Genomic DNA, 17,068 nt, shown 5'->3' with positions numbered 1-17,068 from the left:
CCTGGCTTTAGAAGTGACTACCTGTCACTTCACACATGCACATACTGAGGATTGCACTGATAAGCTACAATCCAATATATGTTTACCTGGGACTGATGGAACTTATTGGCACAGCTTCTTCTCCAGAGCGATCTCAGCCCTGAATGGGAAGCCTGGACTTTGAAAGTCATCTAATCTTCCTTGCTGTACTATACTGTATTGTTTTAATTAGTGTTTTTATGGAGCAGTCAAGTAATTTCGTTGTCCCTGAGAGGGGGCAATGACAATAAAGATATTATTATTATTATTATTATTATTATTATTATTATTCTGAATAATGTATAATAGAACTGTACCATTAACCTCCACCCCACCCCACCGGGGGGAAATCGCCAATGAAGGTGTCAGTCTAACCTCCCTCGAAAGGCGGTATCAGTCTGAACATTTTTACTTTTAGCCTATAATTAAATATACTGTATGCTCTAAAGCCACGCAGTTATTAAAATATCTATCCTTGTTCCTTTGAATAGCACAGTTTGAATATGTCCTTCCTGCTGGGTATTCAGAATTTGGCATGCAACATTGGGGGCGGGGGCGGGAATGCAAGTGTTGCTTGTTTAAAAGCAGCTCTTGTAAACATTCAGCCTTTTAATTGCTGCCAAATCTTAAAGGAAACTAGAAGAACCAGAATAGCTGTTCCAATGCGTATGCAAAAGGGTTGTAATCAAAGCTGGTAATGTCCAGTGTGTAGGAACATGGTTGTGCATAAAGGGAGACAGCACACGGCTAACAGTTCCAGCAACTCGGCAAGAGTGCAGCCTACAAGAGATAAGTCATATAAAATTGGTTTTTCAACGAGGCTGACATGTTAGAGAGTAAAGATAAAGAAACAGCTGTAGCATCAAATCATCAGCTCACATCGCCAGCTATAGAGGCAGAATACACAATTTGAGTTGCATTGGCTTATTTTATCATTTATGAAAGATTACCGGATAGTCAGTTGGAAAGGCTAGAGTTCTTTGTTTATCTGTAGGCCAGGCATTAGTCATGCACAGCTCACCCTTTTCTGATCATGCAACCTGTGTTTAATTTCATACTTGGAATCCTCTCAAATCCACACCCATTAATTTTTATTGTTAGTCTTGCTACTTACATCCTGCCTTTAGATGATAGATAGATAGATAGAGATAGATAGATGATAGATAGATAGATAGATAGATAGATAGATAGATAGATAGATAGATGATAGATAGATAGATAGATGATAGATGATAGATGATAGATGATAGATAGATATAGATAGATAGATAGATAGATAGATAGATAGATAGATAGATAGATATCAGGAAGCATAGGCAGGTTATTCACACAGGTTTAGCTGATGAATAAACACGGCCAGCCAAAGATATTTTTGGCACCCCTCCCCATCAGGGAAAAAAGGGTGAGTAATGGTCTACATTGGGAACTAGTGGGGAATAAAGATCTACATTGAGATCTACTGCCTGTGGTTCCTGCCATCTGAGGCAGCTTGCCTCACGGGTGGGATGGGACTGTGAATAAACATGCACCTGGCTTGGCCCACACCTCCCTAATCACAAAGAAATGTGTTCATGGGGCCCTCAGAGGTTCGGAGACAGGGTGACCCAGGAGAGGACATTCTTTCTGGTACCCCTAAATTGTGGAATTCACTGTCCACAGTGGTGTTTCTTGTGTTTTTAATATTCTGTTAGGAGCCATTGAGAGTGCTTGGGGCAACCCAATCACATACGATAAGATATCTTTATTATCATTGTCCCATGCAGAACAATGAAATTGAAAATTTCATTGACATGGGCAGCATATAAATAATAAAATTATTATTATTATTATTATTATTATTATTATTATTATTTCTTCATTTACAGCTTTCCCTCTGTTCTCAAGATGCACCTCTTTAGCCTGGCCTTTCATAGCTGAGAGATATTTTTAGGAGACATGTGACTGCGATTTGTTTTAAACTATTCTCAATATTGCATTTTATATTGCTATAGCCTGCGCTGCAACTTTCTGGTGAAGAGTAAGTAGCTAACAACAACAACTACTATTTGTTAACCAATGTAGGTGTACGTGTGTCGTCAGCAACAACAACAACTCGTTAACCAATGTAGGTGTACGTGCGTCTAACACTGCATGGGATCAGGCTGCCTACCTCCTGTAATCAAAACTTGAAAATAAATAAATACCAGCAAATGGAGCAAAGAAACAAATGGGTGCTTCTTGAGTCTGCCATTTTAGATTGAGCTGTGTCACAGCTGCACAATTTAAGCTGAACCAAGCTGAACACCCTGAGTGGTGCTCTTGCACAATTCCCATTCACTGAAATCCAAGTTGCTCAGAAGAACTTCCAGCAGACAACGCCTTTTGTTTTGTAAAGAAAATCTCCACTTTGACAAATAGAAGTAATTGGGCATCTTTCACCACCAAGAAAAAGATTTCTTGATTTATTGGGGCGAGGGGATACTAGCACCGTCATCGAGAATATTCCGTTAAGAATGAAACGTACACGTTTAATAAGCTTAAAGAGCCTATTCAATTCAAAACCACGAAAGCCACTGTTATCTAAAACCCTTACCAGGTTTCGGCTTGGGAGCAGTCACTGAAAAAGCACAAATTAATAAATGGAGATAAATGTAGGGTTATAGGCAAATGTCATGTCATAGATTTACCTACCAACAAGACACTGGCAAGGTTTAGGTCAGGGGTTAATGAAAGACATCCAAAGGTCATTTGGTGATTATATGAGAGCATGGGTTTAATAGGGTGCCGAGACGACAGACACTGACAGAAGATTTATACCAGAGGTGATGACACTACTACGGATACTGCTGATAAAAAGAGCCCCAATATTGGACTGAACAGAATGATGAATGGCACCCCCGTCTATTCACACTTCTCATTATAAGCTCTTTCACTCTTGGTGGCACTTAGCTGCATTTATTTACTGTGCTTTGAAGGTGCAGGGCAATAGCCCAGTATATCTAATGTGTTTAAATGGAGACTTGCCATAAAAAAAATGAAACAAGAGATAAGATTAGGCCATTGAATAATTGCACAGCTTTCCTGCAGAGATTATATTCACTAGCGCTAACATTATTTTTCCCCCTCCTAATGTTCTGAGTTGTGAGGAGAGCTCAAGTGAATTAATTTTCTAAGGCAGAAGGTCAAAGGAAAATAAACTGATAAGCATTATGCCTGCTATAGAATATGACTTTACAATACTCCCTCACCCTCAATTGTCAGATAGCGGCTACGAGATAATACGCTAAAAGTATATAAGCATATTTTTCACTGCGCCATATGTGCAGTTGGGCTTGTCCTTGGATGCTGTTTTTCTTTGTGTGCCTTGGCAAAGGGGAAGATCAAAGAAGTCAGCGCAAAATGTCAAATAATGAAAATAATGATAAAAAAACCAACTTTGAGAACTGATCTGGGCCTTTCGTGTGTGTGTGTGTGTGTGTGTGTGTGTCCATATAAGACCTGATGAATAACACACAGTGTCCCAAGAAACTCCTTTTCAAGTAGTTATGTATTTATCAAACTGCTGGAGTGTGTCGTCTGTGAATAAGACCTATCAGCTTTCCAGGAAAAGGAACACTAGGAAGAGTCATAAGTACTGCAAATGACCAGCCTTACAAAAAGATTACTTATTTAGCAAATTGGATTTCTATCCTGCTGGCTCAGGGCAGGTAACACAGCACTACAACCGACACTCAGTACAGTAAAGCTGACAAATTAAAACTCTAAATATTTTTTAAACAGAATTTAAATTATCCTAAACCAGCTTAACCCCAATCATCAAAAGGCTGGGATTCCTTCAAGATACATAGGCTTGCCCTTTGATAAGTGTGTATGGGAAGAGTATCCCGCTGTTGTGAAAAGGCAAAAAATAAGTTATATTTCAGGCTGAAGACAAGACGATAAATATCCCCACCACCACCAGAAAGCTGAAGTGGAATAGAATCTTGAGGTGTTAACGTTTATTCCACTGTCGTCTCTGGTGAACAGGTTTGGCAAGTTTCTAATAGCGCTTCAAAACCCTGCACAACCTATTCAACAAGAGACAGGGGTGGGGTAAAGAAATTAATAAATTGAGCACAGCATGGATAATGTGCTATCATCTTCAGCTAAAAAAGGAAGTACTTCTTGCAGTGCACAGTGAAAATTTGGGATACTCTGTCACAGGAGTAGTGATGGCTGGTGGTCACCAGCATGGATGACTTTAAAAGACATAAATTCATTGAGAAGAAGGCTGTCAATGGCTACGAGTCAGGACGTCTGCGAACTGCGTTCAGTATCAGAGGCAATATGCCTGGAGATCATGAGAGGAAGAATGGAAGGAACACAGCCGGACAGGGTGCTGTTGCGCTCATGCCCTGCATGCAGGCCTTCCCTGAGCATCAGGTTGGCCACTGTGAGCACAGGATGGTAGACTAGATGGGCCTTGGGTCAGATCCAACAGAGCTCTTCCTATGTTCTTATGTTGAAACTATTGTGTTTTTTCAGTGCTTTTGCGAAATTGCAAACCAATTGGAACGAATGCTCTCCACATAGCCAACATTGTCTAATTTCCGTGCCAAATAAAAAATAAAAGAAGATCATTATGAATGGTCAATATGCAGGTTGTCTGGAGACATCCCTAATTTATCATTCCTCGGAGGCAGTGGCATCACTCTTTATAGTTATGGTTTAAGAGGCAGAGTTGGGAAGCAAAACAAAATGGCCAGGGGTGCTTTAGTTGTGATTCCTATATTGAAATGGTTGGGAATAGATGTCCCTCAGGGACCAACTCTACACACCTGTGATTCTATGAGACCTAGGATTTGAGGATTTGGTCGTTGTTAAGAGGTATTAGAGCGAGAACCAGGAACCCCAAAATTCATAAAACTAAATACTCTGTTAACCTATGTTAAAAGCCATTGGGGCTAGAGGTCTTGAGTACGTTTCCAAGCACAATTCAAAGTGTTGGTGCTGACCTTTAAAGCCCCAAACGGCCTCGGTCCAGTATACCTGAAGGAGCATCTCCACCCCCAACGTTCTGCCCGGATGCTGAGGTCCAGTGCTGAGGGCCTTCTGGCGGTTCCCTCGCTGCGAGAAGCCAAGTTACAGGGAACCAGGCAGAGGGCCTTCTCGGTAGTGGCACCCGCCCTGTGGAACGCCCTCCCTCAGATGTCAAAGAGAACAACAACTACCAGACTTTTAGAAGACATCTGAAGGCAGCCCTGTTCAGGGAAGTTTTTAATGTGTGACATTTTAATGTATTTTTAATCTTTGTTGGAAACCGCCCAGAGTGGGTGGGTACAAATAATAAATTATTATTATTATTATTATTATTAAGTGTTATCTGGGCTGTAGAGTGTTCACTGTGTTCTAAAGTGGACTTCCCAATGGCCTCCCCTGATCTGGAAGAAATAGACAGAACACCAGCTTGCTTGCCCGTTCATATCGTGGCTTCGGCTACACGTGCATTGCCAGCTTCAAATGCAATTACATCATTCTTTTTCTTAATTCAGATCAAAGCAGGTTAGGAGGAAATGCGTCCAGAGCCAGTGAGAGTCAGTGTGGTGCAGTGCTTAGAGTGCTGGACCTGGGGCATCAGGGTTCAAATCCCCACTCAGCCTAACCTACCTCACAGAGTTGCTGTGGGGATGAACTGAGCAAGGGCAGAACCATGTTTGCCACCTTGAGCTCCTTATTGGGGAAGGGAGGATAAAAAAAGCAATAAATAAATAGCAAATAAAACACAGCATTTCCTAAGAAACTAAAGAACAGATAGCAGGATAGATATGAATTGTGACTACCATCGCATGCACAAACCCCAACCGGCAGTGGTAGCGCACTGGATGAAGAGTAAATGTGTGTGTGTACACTGCCTTTGTTTGGATAATAATAGTATTATTGTGCCTAAGCCCCAGCTCTTGACTCCTGGTTTGTGATTCTTGGCTTCTGACTCCTGGCTCCCATTCACCACCCAGCACCGCCGGTAATTAAGGTTGTCAGCTGATTAACACTTTAGCTTTCAGCCAATTAAATAGCTTGTTAACCGACTAATATAGATGTTGCAATATATCAATAAAGGTGATATTTTGAGTATATTTCAATTAAGAGTTCTCTTGACCAAACCGCACACTAGAACGAATGATTCCCCAGCAAATCATTTCGTGCACACCGCCTGAATCATACTACTGCACCTAAATTGTCTACAAGGATGCAGTCAGAGCTGATTTGAAAATTCTCATTGTGAAACCTACAATTAATGATTTAGCAGGTGATCATGTGCATGTTTTGACCAGCTTGGAAGTGATTCTCTCTTTCCCCCCTTTATTCTATCCATGGGTTGGATTTGAATCACTTATCGGCAAGTAGGTAGATGATCAGGCATAAAAGACAGTCTTATGCAAAGTCAGGCCACTGGCGCTTGCAGTGCAATGTTGTCTACTAACAATTGTGAGCACGCCATCCATTTAAAATACATTCCTCCCCTCCCAAGAAGCTACAGTTCCCAGCAGTCTTAACAAACTACAGTTCTCAGGATTCTTTGGCAGCGATGCTTTCCATCAGGGCCAGATTTAGGTTTGATGAGGCCCTAAGCTACTGAAGGTAATGGGGCCCTTTATATGCCCAGCTGTCCAGTTTGTCAACAACAAATTGTCGCTGTTTTTTGTGTTGAATATATGCTATATGGTAATTTATGGACCTAATAGCTATCTAAAGCCACTTGCGCACAACAAAATATGTATTTTATCAAAGTAGTTGTTGAACTGAAATACAATTAAGAAGAAGTATATTAATAATGAAATAATTATTACACTACATCATAGGAGCCTACACAACACAAAACACTGTTGCTGTATGTAGGTTTTATTTTATTTGTTTTTTATCTTATATTTTGGATATGTACATCCAGGTTGTTGTTTTTCTTTTAAATTTTTTGGGGGCCTCAAAAAGAGTGGGGCCCTAAGCTATAGCTTGTTTAGCTTATACATAAATCTGGCACTGCTTTCAATGTACAGTCATACCTCAGGTTACAGATGCTTCGGGTTGCACAATTTCAGGTTGCGCACCACGCCGAACCTGGAAGTACCAGAATGGGTTACTAAATCATGCTTTGTGATTTAGTAAGCACTAAATCACGCTTTGTGCATGTGCAGAAGCGCAGAAGCGCTGAATTGCGACCCGTGCATGCGCAGATGCGGTGCTGCGGGTTGCAAACGTGCTTCCCGCACGGATCACGTTCGCAACCCGAGCGTCCACTGTATGATATGAATGCAGCCAAAGTCTCAAGCAGCAGTTTTCTCCATGACTTGCAACTTGATGCCAGAGGTTGAACCTGGAGTGTTCTGGGTGCATAGCATGTGCATTACCCCTGAGCTGTGCCCGCTTTCAAATATGTGTCTCTGCACATGCTCAGAAAAATACCTTGTTGTTATTTGAATTAAGCCTTGGCGCTGAGATTGGTCTCCGAAGCTAAAATGTGGCTCAAGGAAAGCCCTGAGCCATAATGACCTAACTGACTGGTGTTTTCGAGCTGACTGCTAATATGGCTGTAGAGCCTGATATGATTCTGGAAACATCCGAGAGAATTCGATAAAAGCAAAATGTTGCCTTTCATTGCATAAAATGGCCAGGGGCAGGGTTCTGCGAGATGCTCACCACGCTGCATGCCAAGAATACTGCACCAAAATTTCAGCTTTTCTAAGGGAGGCGTTTCCAGCTACAGTAGGGAGAGCTGGATAATTTATAGGTTAACATTTTCTTTTTATGCGAATAGCATTTTTTCTCATTTATAGTTAATTAGGTTAAGCATGCATGGGGAGCGAGGGAGGAAAGGCTTTCAGATAGGATCTAAATGATTAGTAATTTGAATAAAGTAAAAGAAACCTCGAAAAGATGTAGCTCTTGCATATATTAAATATGTGCTGTAACTAGCATGGGCATCAGATAGGAATTTTAAAAGACTCCATGTTAATTACAATGCTCACATAAGATACATGGCACATTTTTTATTTTATTTTGCTCATTCATTGTTATTTTTTAAATGCTAGGAATAATTAGACTTCGCTCGAACAGGGGAGGTTATTTCTCTATATGTCTTTGGGTGATACCTTTCGCATATATTTCCAGTCCCAAGAATGTTATTGATATGCAGAAGATAACTTCACGCAGTAGGGTGTTGGGGGCAGGGTGGGATCACGTTGAGATTTTAAATGGGTTTTTCACCCAGATCCACCCTGAATGGTGCCAGCTTGGGGCTGGTTTCATATGTTTGCTAAGTAATCTATGGAGGGATGCATTCGGACTGCGTACACACATTTTATTCTAGAATCAATGGAGACTGAAGCACTTAATTTTTCTAAGTAGTCCACTCACAACCTAGATCTGTTGCATATTTTTTGCCCCTGAAAATGGCTTCTTGTTCGGTGCTATTTTTCTAGAAAAAGAGGTCCATTGGCCTGATCCTGCAGGCTCTTCTTATGTACACTCAATGCATATTGATTCTGCATTACCTCACAGTGTGTCCATTTGGAAATAGATGAAGGAGCTCCTGGCAATGGGGAGTGAATGCATTGGGGGGCATAAACCGAGATTGCAAAACCACTTCCTTGTTCAACCACCTCGGGCATCTGCAGGGAGGAACAGACGTAGATAATCTAACTGAAGGGAGGGTATTCCAGCATGGATCAAAGAACGACAGCCGCTCTTGGGGACAGCAGGATCTAGACCAGGGGTCAGCAAACTTTTTCAGCAGGGGGCCGGTCCACTGTCCCTCAGACTTTGTGGGGGGCCAGATTATAGTTTTGGGGGCAGGGAAATGAACAAATTCCTATGCCCCACAAATAACCCAGAGATGCATTTTAAATAAAAGGACACATCCTCCTCATGTAAAAACACGCTGATTCCCAGACCGTTCGCGGGCCAGATTGAGAAGGCGATTGGGCCAGATCCGGCCCTCGGGCCTTAGTTTGCCTACCCATGTTCTAGAATCAACCTAGATTGAAAACAGCATATTGAGGAGGAGCATGGAGGAAAAAATCATTTTTGTACAATCTTCACAATCTTCTGACATCACCAAAGATTACTCTCGACTCCTCACCTTTGTTGCCCCTTCTTTTCACAGTGCACATGTTTCTGCACTTTACATTACCCACTCCCCCTGCTCTGCACACCAGGATTGTTAAACCTCATTTTTTCTCTGTCCCTCCTCCATCTTCCTGCAGTCCATCCATCCTCCTCCCCAACCCAATTCCTCACCAGGTTTGCCAGTAGCAACACACAAGGTTTTCACCCTCCATGCGGTTCACACTGCAAGGGAACTTCAGACCCAGACTCAAAATTCAGGTGTGCGACCATGTCTGCAGTGCAAGAGATTAAAGAGGCTGCACATCTGCATTTTGAACCATTGTTCTCTGAATTTCTCTTTGTACCAGTAAGGCCAAAACGCACTGGCTCTATTAGCCTTTTTTTCTTGCCTACCCCATTGGGTTTTTGTTTTTTGGCTTTGGCTTCCAGTCACCCTGTAAAAGTACCAGCACCCATTAAGCACCTAGCTAGCACTTTTGCTTTCAGGTGGCTTTTGAAAGCGCATCTTTTTAAGGCAGCTTTCTCTTGCAAAGGGTGACTCAGCCCTTTTATACTACGCTCTGTGGACTTTTGCAATTTTATCCTTTTTAAGGTCTGCTTTTTAAATTGCTGTGTACACTTTATTTTTTGCTGCATATGTTGCCTTTCTGATGTACATCGGTTTATAAAACCTTGCCTTAAAAATAGAACTTATTTTAAAAGGGGGCAAAGGGAGGTGTCATCTGCAAGTGAGTGCCAGCGTCTTAAACATGTAAGAAGGAAAGACTTCTTTCTTTCTTTCTTTCTTTCTTTCTTTCTTTCTTTCTTTCTTTCTTTCTTGGTTGCATGGACAGTTGAGAAAAGTAGATATTATTCAGCAATTTGCAAGCAGCTTGCAGACACCAATGGGGCAGGGTCATTGCCTGTCTATCTCTCCCTTGCCGCCCCTTTCTTCCCTTCCCTTCTTCCTTTGGGCAGGTGGTCTAGTGGAACAGCAGCTGATCTCTCTCCTCTCCCCACCTCCCGCAATCTTTTTTTCAAATTTAATTTTAATTGAATGCACTGCTAGGGATGCCTTAAATTGACTCTTTTGGTTTAAATTTCCTAGGGGAGCTTGCCCCAAGATCTCTATCCTAGTGATAACTTATTCTGGCCAATGCATTCAGTCCACATTTATTGTATAGCTTTCTCTCTCCCCCCACCCCCACCCCCACCCCCTCTCCCCACTCGGCACCTTCTATGAACATTGCAGTTGTTGATGCCTGGGAAATTACTCAAGTGTGAAGTGTTTCAGTGTCTGTCACTTTCCTCATTAGGCTAGCAGGGCGGTCGGAGGGGGGAGGGAAAGGAAAAGAAAGAGAAAGAGAAGGAAATATACCTATGACCCTGCCTTCATATGCTCATTAAGGCTGAGCGGTGCTGTGGGCCTATTGCCTCTTTTAAAAGATGTCTGCATGAAAAATGTTTATTTACCGGAAGGTGCAGAATGGCTTCTGTGTCGCAAAGGCAGTCTCTGCTTATTGCATCCCAAAATAATGCTGTTTGTTTGCATTGCCTGACTCATGTAATTATCTCTGGCAGAGAAGCTTTGTGGGAAGATATCAGGGACACAGGCAGAAGTGCAGCCCTTTTCTTAGCCTAAGCTGATCCAAACTTAGATATTGGCAGTAACAAGTTGCTACCCAGCTGTAGATGGGATGGAGGTGGACATTAGCCTGATGAGGGTGGCCAATGGACTCGCAGCTGTCCATGGAGGTGCAGGTCAATAGTTTGAGGTGCTGTGTAATAGTTTATCAGCTCCATCTGGTACGCAGGCTGAGACCCTATCTGCCCGCGGACTGTCTCGCCAGAGTGGTGCATGCTCTGGTTATCTCCCGCTTGGACTACTGCAATGCACTCTATGTGGGGCTACCTTTGAAGGTGACCCGGAAACTACAACTACAGCTCAGAAATGTACTGAGAGCCAGTGTGGTGTAGTGGTTAAGAGCAGTAGTCACGTAATCTGGGGAACCTGGTTCGCGTCTCCGCTCTTCCACATGCAGCTGCTGGGTGACCTTGGGCCAATCACACTTCTTTGAAGTCTCTCAGCCCCACTCACCTCACAGAGTGTTTGTTGTGGGGGAGGAAGGGAAAGGAGATTGTTGGCCGCTTTGAGACTCCTGAAGGGGAGTGAAAGGCGGGATATCAAATCCAAACTCTACTTCTTCTTCTTCTAATCTAGAATGCAGCAGCTAGACTGGTGACTGGGAGCGGCTGCCGAGACCATATAACACCAGTTTTGAAAGACCTACACTGGCTCCCAGTACATTTCCAAGCACAATTCAAAGTGTTGGTGCTGACCTTCAAACCCCTAAACAGCCTCAGTCCTGAAGGAGCGTCTCCACCTCCATCGTTCTGTCCTGAGGTCCAGTGCCAAGGGCCTTCTGGCAGTTCCCTCACTACGAGAAGTCAAGTTACAGGAAACCAGGCAGAGGGCCTTCTCAGTAATGGCACCTGCCCTGTAGAACGCCTTCCCACCAGATGTCAAAGATAAAAATAACTACCAAACTTTTAGAAGACACCTGAAGGCAGCCCTGCTTAGGGAAGCTTTTAATATTTAATAGGTTACTGTATTTTAGTGTTTTGTTGGAAGCTGCCCAGAGTGGCTGGGGAAACCCAGCCAGATGGACGGGGTATAAATAATAAATAATAAATAATAATAATAATAATAATAATAATAATAATAATAATTATTATTATTATTATTATTATTATTATTATTAACACAATAGCAAAGTTATGGGAGTTGAGATCTGTGCCTTGTGTGAGAATTAAGGTCTACCCTTCAAAACTCTGTGCCAGCCAAGCAACAGTGTTGATCCTTGAGAAGCAAAGGGGGGGTCCCCCACTGGTGCTGTGAGCTAACTAACCACCCTTTGACTCTAACTTCTATGGAGAGGAGAGGGGGCTTCCTTTGTGAGGAAATAATACAACACCCTGTTGTTTGTTCCTTCTTAGTGTACTGTTGTGTTTTATGAACCGTCTCTGAAGTGAAGAGCACATGGCGTCAACTTTGGGAAGACCATAGCTTTATCTTGACAGTTCCTGAATCGTGAATTGCCATTAAAAGAGATTGCTGTTGTCGAATTGACACCTGCTTGCAGGAAGTTGGTAACCAGGTCTTCCTGGCAAACACAGAGTGCTCTGATTTTTTTTGGAACTATGGGGTTTTTTCCAGGTCGTGTATAAGATAGGAGCTTGTACCAGGGTCACAGGTAGCTCATGAGTAGTATATTTTAAATTAAACTTATGCTATCTGCAGATGGCATGATCCATAGAAATAAACCATGTAAAAAGTTCAGATTAGTACCCATTGTTACAAATGTCAATGGTCATCTGTATTTAGCCACAGAAGTCTACAAGCACAATGATGCTATATTCCATTCTCTGTGTCACACACCCAGGGCTAAGGATGCTCTGTGGTCCCTGGAGATGTATGAGCATATACACACTCAGTGGCGGATTTAAGGCAGTGAGGACAGGTCCTCCTCACAGGGTGCCAAGCTGAGGGGGTGCAAAAAAGTAGCAATTAAAAAGTTTAAATTTAAAACCTATATTTACATGGGTACCTACTGAGAAGATCCATTGAAAAGGCAGCTGTGACAAACTGAATTATTGTCAAAATAGGAATTATTTAAGGGAGGCATCAAATTTTGTCCTCGCTCAGGGCATCATATTACCCAAGTCTGCCTGGCACATCAACCATACAACCATCTGAAAATCTCAGTGGCAGAGTGCATGTTTTGCATTCAATTCCTGGCTACTCTGATTTAAAATGGATCTTAGGTAACAGGAGTGGAAAAGTCCTTTGCCAGAAACCTGGGAGGCCTGGGAGGCCCATCAAGGGTGGTGGTCCTAGCCTGGACAGGCCAATGGTCTGACTCTGTAAAAGGCAGCTTCATGTGTTAATGGTACTTTCCAGAACAATGAGTCACCACACCACACAGCTTGCAAAGAACATTAATCCACAAGAAGGATTGCTCTGCATACAGATGTGTGTGTGTGTGTACACAAGAGCAAGACTGTGAGTGTATAGGTGTGCAATGCACATGAAAATGTGGTTTTAGTTTTTTAATGCACTTCTTTTTTATGTGTCTCCCTTTCCTAATTTTTATTCATGAGAAGCGGGGAGGAGGAGTAACAGAGATTGCATAAGGCAGGCACTGAATCTTCATGAAAATGTGCAGGGCAATTTTTAGTTGCCACATCTGACTTGCAGTGTTTATGATCCATTTTTGTTCTGCCACATAAACGTTCCCTCATTAGCATTTGTGTGCAGAGCACTGGAGATAGAACGTGGCTGATTAGGTTCGAAGCAGATGTGTTTCCCCTAGAGAGGAGAGGATGATAAATCTTATGGCTCTTTCTGTTATTTAAAGTTGATATTAGATCCAAAATTAAATTGGAGAATCAAATACTTGACTTGTTCTGCATACACTCTGTCTAATCCTTTCTACATATGATTCTTCTAATTATCTGCATTTACACATTCAAAGGCAATTAGCCCTGAAATTGCTAGAAGGGCAGAGAAAGAAGTGCCTTTCTCTAAGAAGTGCGAAGAACCTGCTCTCTCTCAGCTGAAGCTGGAATTTAATAAACTGAAGTCTAATGCACAGCAAAATGGTGCATAAGACTGTCGCTGGGTGCATGAGTAGACCTCTATGCATCTGGGTGTCTTGGCAACATTAGAAAAATGCTTGAATAATGTGTGTTGCCAGGAGTTCACAACACGAGCCCTGTTTCTCTGAGATCTTGCAAAAGTATGGTATACAGGTAACAGCCAGCATGTAGACTCTGCTGTAGTTGTTTCTCATGGTGACACTTCTGCATGTATAAGAACACAGGATGAGCCCTGCTGGATGAGGCCAGAGGCCCATCTAGCCTAGCATCCTGTGGCCAACCAGATGCCTATGGAAAGCCCTGAGCACAAACATCATTCTCCCCACTGGTGATTCCCAGCAACCAGTGGAGGTAGGGCAGTGGAGGTAGAACATAGCCAGCCATGGCTAGTGGCCATTGATAGGACTATCCTCCATGCATTTGTTCAATCCTCTTTCTGAGCCATCCAAATTGGTGCCCATCATTGCATCTTGTGGGACCAAGATGTGAGCAGAGGAGCATGACGGGTATAAGGAGATCTTCTCAGTAACACTGCCAACTTCCAATCAAAGACTTAAACAAATGACTTGCTGCTCAGAGTCAGCTACCATGGTAGGTGTGTCAATGAAAATGCTACACATACACATTGGCTGTCATACCTAGAAGCGGGCAGTGCTGGTGGGCAAAAATTGCAGATGACTCTGAAAACTGACAGGCAATGGCCAATGAATGAAATCTCTATCACATAACCAAACCCTACCTGAATTCATTGTCCTTCAGAAGTCAAAAGGCTAAGGACTACAAAACGGGAGTCAGGGTTGCAACCTCAGTGTCTAGGCTGGCCATTGAGTTTCAAGGTTTGTTTAGTTAGTCTAAATAAAATCCAGCCTAGTCTGGATTGTCTATTGTTTCAACATTTGTCAGGAACCTTCTGTCGTTAGAAGCCCAACCTTTTAACATCCAAAACCAAAGTTCCAGAATGGTGATCTGGAACTCTAAGAGAATGGTTCCTAAATGAAAAGAATGGGTTTATAGCATAGTGACATTACTGATGAAAAATACTGTATTCCCTCCCTTTATTATCAATCCACAGTAAGTAGCGATATGTCTGGGTTACTGAAAGGCTCCCAACAGGTAGAACAATCTTCTTATTTGCGTGTCTCAAAGACATCAATCCCGGATTATAATAGTGGCTCTTTTTTTCAGCATGAGCTTGCCCGCTTCCAGAGTACTGTGGGTTTTTCTGGTTATTCTAGGGATCATTTCTCTGCAGTCTAGAATTTTACATCAAACATTCTGTTGACACTTCTGTTCTTCCGTTGTGAAGAAAGACCCTTGTTTTGGTGAATGCCCCCACTTGAGTAGTGCATATCCAAATAAACCTATTATAGTCAAAGCTCACTTTATTGGCTTCTCAAAGAGTCACAAACAGGAATACAATGTTAGAAACCCTACACAGAATTTAGTGAGGTGTGACTTCTATATGGATAAGGAATCCAATTTTTGGAAGCTACGTATGTAAGTAGTCAACAATAACAAGCAACAAACTGACAAATGTATGTTTATGGTAATACTAACAGCAAATCAGATTTGTAGGTCTTTGACATTGCAATTCATTTTTGATGTCACATCTGGACCATTCCAAGAATTTCCTAGTATGTCTGTTTCTTCTAATATATTCATTTTTTTCTTTTTGAAACAGAAAATAGGCTTGGTAGCATATGAAACCCAAGCAGTGCCTTCCACAATTATGAAAGCAAATAATATTAACAGCAAAGCATAAAGACGTTCTATAAAACATGTCTTGAATCGGGGTCCAACTAATGTGTATATAACCTGCTATATAGAACCATAGCTTTAGTAGACTAAGTGCTTAATTGTTATTGATTGGCTCTGCCCACTGTTCCAATATCCATCATTATTGAAATCATCTCCATTCCCCTCATTAAGTATGCATCTGTTTCCATGGGAATGGATTTCTAAATAAGAAGTGCCATTTAAATCTTATTGGCTTCCCTGGTTGTACAGGCACTCTGCAGTGTGGTTGCCCAATCTGTCATTGTTAATCAACTCTCATCTCTTAACACTGGCTGGAGTTATCAATGAGGTGAGGATTAATATTCTGGGCGAAACAGATGATAAATCATTTGTACATAATTAGTGTACAGCAAGGTTACAGCTGACATGAATTTTTATCTTAATTATGATAGAAATTTGTTCCATTAATTTAATTTAGTTTGCATGAGTGGTTCAACACCTAACAAAGTTAATCTTACACCTGTCATTACAACAGTAAGGGAAGTCTCATTCTCAAGCTGTGGGCATCGAAAACTCCGCCACAGAGGCATGACGATCGTTTGGATTTGAAAACAGACCATTATCTTCAGAAAACACAGAAAAGCAATATTTAAATATGGTCTGTATAAAGAGTGCTCGCTTTCTCCCACCCACCCCTTACCATTATGTGAAATGTGAGGGGCATGGGTCACACACACTCCTGCATTTCTCTCTGTTTAGTTCTGTACCCCATCTAAAAATGTATTTGCCAGCATGGCATGATTTTTTTAAAAAAAATCTTAAAATGCATTTCATCTGAAGGGCATTTGACATGGAATGATGGATAAACTCCTATTTGTATTTAGGGCAGTGAATGAAGAAAGGCATGCTGCTAAGTTCCCAAGCCACCTTTCTGTATGGGAAAGAATAATTCATAACTTGATCGTCTCCACAAATGGTAATTATTCAACCATTCCCAAAGGGTTTGGCATACCAAATGAACCTAAATCCTGTACTAATTATCCAAGCAATTATGAAGCTGGATAAATCATATGTGATGGATAGATAAGGTGGCACTGTTTGGCTTGTAAGATGGGGAGTTATTTATTGATTTTCCTAATAATTAACCAAGACTATGCATGAACTATTTGTGGCACATCTTGTAAAACTGTTTACCTTTATAGATTTGTTGATTGGGGTTATTTCTCCTTGGCACGGTTGTGTGTGTGTTTGTGTGTTTTAAGAAATCTAATCTAGTAGCCTTCCTTATACCTAATGAATTGAAACTGGACTTGGGAGAAAATAAATTGAGAAAGTGTGTTCTCCTCCAGCAAAAAGTAAAAAAGAAAGAAAGAAGGAAACGTATTTGCAATACTCAGGCTGTTTTCACATTTGATAGTACAGAAATAATCCTGGAGAAAGTAGCTTTAATTGAATCAGTAACTCAGATTAATGTTTTGTGATATTAGTTCACAATTATTACTCCCCGATAGGGTCAAGAAGTATATAGTTGGCTATTCACAAAGAAATGACTGATTTAAAAACAAAGACCTCTAATGGAATTCAATAGTGCTTTTTC

The 17,068-nt window shown here is 41.7% G+C and overlaps 1 long non-coding RNA gene across 1 annotated transcript; it reads left to right on the top strand.

Moving 5' to 3' along the window:
- The first annotated feature begins 15,157 nt into the window (after positions 1 to 15,157).
- LOC310749422 lies at positions 15,158 to 16,447 on the top strand. Its single transcript, XR_014541615.1, has 3 exons — positions 15,158 to 15,227; positions 16,007 to 16,129; positions 16,356 to 16,447. It is a non-coding gene; the product is annotated as an uncharacterized lncRNA (long non-coding RNA).
- The last annotated feature ends 621 nt before the right edge of the window (positions 16,448 to 17,068 follow it).

The sequence above is a fragment of the Podarcis filfolensis genome, assembly GCF_964270895.1.
Source record: "Podarcis filfolensis genome assembly, chromosome: 1".
Taxonomy (NCBI): domain Eukaryota; kingdom Metazoa; phylum Chordata; class Lepidosauria; order Squamata; family Lacertidae; genus Podarcis; species Podarcis filfolensis.
The sequence above is the reverse complement of the archived record's forward strand: the minus strand, read 5'-3'. Positions and strand labels throughout refer to the sequence as shown.